The following is a 4,405-nucleotide window of genomic DNA, read 5'->3' as shown; positions in this document are numbered from 1 at the left end:
TTCCCACGCGACGTTAGCACTTCGACTCCACAGCAATCAACATTTTTGCTTACCTCGCCATGGACGAACTCATCCTCACCACCTTGGACGACGAGCTATTCCTCTTCCGATCCGCAGTTCCCGAACTTACCTCGTTCGTTGCCTCACCCACTCCTCGATGGCGGGTCGCTCGGTCATCGCGACCTTAGTCCTTCACCCAGGTCCCTCAGCCCAGCTTGGTTTTCTACTCTCCATCTAGCGGCTCTGGCCATGCTTTGCCCGACCCACCCAGGGGCCGTAGCTAGCGCCGCCGCGATCCAGGTAACACCAGACACCGTTCCACCAGGCGCTCCGATCCTCATCCCTACATCCTTTCCTCTACACTTCCTTTGGTGCTACCAACATAGCCATCTCTTCCGAACAGGCGGCTCATTTCCTTTCTCATGCAGGTTCCTCTACCGCGGCTACAGCTAGCCAAGGTGCTGCACCACATGGACCAACACAATTTCCTCCTTTACTTTCTCTGCTATCCAACCCCTCCCTTAATGGGGAGCCATTGACATCGAACTCTACTGCAGGGTTTTTGCTGCTCGTTCCTCTCTCGCTTGTACCTTGTGCGGTGCCCCATCACACCTAGCGTCCAGCTACGTTATCGCCGCTCCTGGTCCTCCCGCCCCCCCAGTTACAACCCCACCTCCGTCCCTAGGCCCAGTTCCGCCGCTCCCCCACCTCCCCTCATTCCTAAACTTTCCGACAACCAGCAGACCAGTAGGCCTGCAACAGCTCTCAGTCCTCCCCCTCGCAGTTTGGACAAACGAGGCAGGCCCATGCTCTTCCAGGGTGGCCGCATGGTGTGCAATAACTTCAACAACTTGGGTTGCATCATGTCAGGCTGCCGTTTTCTTCACACTTGCTCCTTCTGCGGTGGCGCACATGCTCATCACGGCTGCCCTCACAACCCCACCAAGCCCAGTCTATGACTAAGGCAATTTCTGAAAACACCCATAAATATCCCCACCCTCGACCTCGCATTGGCGAACCACCCTGACCACCACTTTGTGAACGTCCTCATCAGTGGTTTCACTTGCGGTTTCCACCCAGGCATCAAGGTTTTTCCCAACCATTCCTTCTCTTGCCACAACCTGCCACAACCAGTCCGCCCTAGCCGAACCCGACATAGTGGATGAGCTCCTAGCCAAGGAGGTGTCAGATGGGTTCATGATCAGACCCCTCACCAATTCTCCATTCCCTGTCCACCGGATTAGCCCCATCGGTAATGCAACCTGCAAGTACTCCGGCAAAAAGAGACTCATCATAGATCTATCTTCCCCCCACGGCGCCTCCACACCTAGCATCAACAGGTTAATATCCAGCCAGGATTTTTCCATCCACTACGCCACCATCACTCAGGCCATCAACCTTATTCGCCTCGCCAGCCCCGATGCATGGTTAGACAAGGCCAACATAACCAGCGCCTTCAAGATCTTGCCCATACACCCTGATTTCTGGCATTTGTTTGGCGTCTCCTGGAAAGGCTCCTTATACTTCTCCGTCCGTCTCACTTTTGGGTGCAAGAGCAGCTCCTCGATCTTCGACTCACTTTCCGAAGCTTTGTGTTAGATCTTGCTCAATAACCACAGACTTCCGTACGTCATCCATCTCTTGAACGACTTCCTCTTAGTCTCGCCCTCCTCTCATCCTCCAGTGCACGGCCTTACCACACTGAAATCTGCCTTCCTCCAGCTCGGAGTCCCCCTTTCCCCGGAGAAAACCGTGGGACCCAGCACGTCTCTCGAGTTCCTCGGCATCACCCTGGACTCCATATCCCTGCAAGCCTCCCTTCCCACTGATAAACTCCTACGCATATCTCTGTTAATCTCCAACTACCTCCTCGCCACCAGATGCACAAAGCACCATCTCCTCTCACTTCTCGGTCACCTCAACTTCGCTATTCGTATCATTCCACAGGGTCATTGCTTCCTCTTCCACTTTCGGTATCTGCAGCAGTTCCATCCCTTAACAGCTTCGTCACCATCGACGACGCTTGCAAAATGGAGCTCAGATTGTGGAGGGACTTCCTGTCATCATGGAATGGCATCTCTTTCTTTTACGACGCCCACATCACCCACCCAGTGGACATTGACCTCTACACGGATGCTGCTCCATTTGTTTGCCTCAGAGTGGCCACCGGAGATATTTTCCCTTCAGCCCTCTTCGAACTGTACCCGATCGTGGTCGTGGCCATTCTTTGGGGGCACGAGTGGTCCCAAAAAGTCATCCTCATACACTCCGACAACCAATCCACAGTCAACATTATAAACAAAGGGCGTTCCCAATCTCTCGACATCGTGAAGTTCATCCACAGACTAACCTTGGTATCAGCCCAGCACCAATTCATCATCCGCGCTGCCCACATCCCAGGCTCACAAAACTCCATAGCTGACTCTCTCTCTCGTTTCTCTTTCCAGAAATTCAAATGCTCGGCGCCGAACTCCAACTCCCATCCAACACTGGTCCCTCAGTTTTCAGCCACAATCTTCGACTGAATCCCCAGCTTCTCCACTTGGTCTCCGCTTCACGACTATCAATCATAAACAGCCTCGTCCCCAAAACACTCTCACCATACTATTCAGGGTGGTGCAGTTTCAAAACCTTCCATACCTCATATGGTTTGCAGTTCCCCTCTTTAGACATCATATCCCTAACCAGTTACATTTCCCACGCCCACTCGGTACTCAAGATCAGCACATCCACCATCCGAGTACACCTAAGTGGGATCAACTTCTTCATCAAACTCCTCTCAGGAGCTCCAGCTCCTTCCATCTCTCACCCCCACATTCACATGCTGATGAAAAGCTTGAGGAAAACAGAACCTCGTAACACCCTCAAACACTTGCCTTTGACGTCAGACCTCCTCACCCGCTGCATCCTGACCCTCCAGGCCGGGTATCTATCTCCCTTGACCGACTCTACCCTCAAAGCTATGTTGCTCCTTGCTTTCTTCGGCTTCCTACGATGCTCAAAATTCACCACCACCTCCTCTGTCAGCGACTCTTCCCGGCACGCAAGTCTATCTGACATTGCCGTTCACTCCACAGACTCACTAAAGTTCAATCTCAAAAGGAGCAAAACAGACCAATTCGGCCTTTCTCATCCCATATTCATTTGCCGTTTAAACTCCTACCTAAGCCCTTTCAAACCAATCCTAAACCACATCAACCGCAGACTACACTTCCACGCCTCCCCGCAAGACCGACTGTTCACCACTGAATCAGGCGCAGTCGCCACACGATTCTGGTTCCATCACCACCTTCGTCTAGTCCTCTCTAAGTCTGGCATTTCTCCGGAGCTATACTCTGGACACTCCTTCCGCATCGGAGCTGCTTCCTCCGCTGCCAGCCAAGGCATTCCGGACCACACCATAAAAATCCTCGGCCGATGGTCCTCCCACGCATACCTCAGTTACATCCGCAACAATCTCCGCGACATCCAACGAGCCCATCACAGCCAAGCACAATAACTTGCTCTACAGCGAGCCTCTACAGAGACGACTCCCCACCCTGAGTCTCGACCCCCGGGTTCTCGGTAGCACATACGACCCTCTCTCATCCACCTTCCCTCGATCCCTTTCATCCCTTCCCCCTCGACCCCTTTCACCCCTTCCCTCTCGACCCCTCTTCATAAACATGATCGCATAAACCACCTCTAACTTGGTGTGGTCCTGTTAGTGAAAAACTCCTGGGTCCAACTAATTTCTGAGTTATTTCTACCCAGAAAATTGGGTTATTCTTTTTTGACCCAATTTCTGGGCTAAATACCTGACCCAAATGTTGGGTTAAAAAAACCCAACATTGTAGTTAATATAACCCAACTTCTGGGTCAAAAGAACAACCCCAATATCTAGGTTGAAAGAACCCAGAAATTAGTTGGTCCCTTTTTAACCCAGTAGTTGGGTCAAAAATAACCTAACTTGGGTTACTATGCCAGTATGCCTTATTTCAGAAAATAAAACTTTGTTTTACATTATATCTGTCATGGTGAGGTGCAGGCAGTAGAAGAAGAGGAGGAGTCCAAAGTTCCAATTCAAACGTTTTACTAATAAAGTAACTCCAAAAGGTACAGACAGGCAGGATGTACACACACTAAACAAGACTACAAAGCCAAAGACTGACTGAACTGAAGGAACTAAATACTAACACAGATGAACACTGATTAACAGAACACAGGTGGAACAGATGATGATGATGTTAAATAACTAAACACAGGTGATGCAGATGAACTACATGACAGAAAGTATGGAAACAGATGAGTGGCTGGAAGACATGTGACTAGGGGTGACTGTGACAATATTACACACTTCATTACATTTAGCTGATGCTTTTATCCAAAGCAACTTACAATTGCTATACATGTCAGAGGTCGCATG

General features: G+C 50.7%; 1 pseudogene; it reads left to right on the top strand.

The window, feature by feature from the left end:
- Window positions 1-893: 893 nt before the first annotated feature.
- Window positions 894-3,498, top strand: LOC119899831 (annotated as a pseudogene).
- The last annotated feature ends 907 nt before the right edge of the window (window positions 3,499-4,405 follow it).

Source organism: Micropterus salmoides, unplaced genomic scaffold (assembly GCF_014851395.1).
Source record: "Micropterus salmoides isolate LMB-PRFRI ecotype aquatic unplaced genomic scaffold, ASM1485139v1 Ms_hic_scaffold_1, whole genome shotgun sequence".
NCBI lineage: Eukaryota > Metazoa > Chordata > Actinopteri > Centrarchiformes > Centrarchidae > Micropterus > Micropterus salmoides.
The sequence above is the reverse complement of the archived record's forward strand: the minus strand, read 5'-3'. Positions and strand labels throughout refer to the sequence as shown.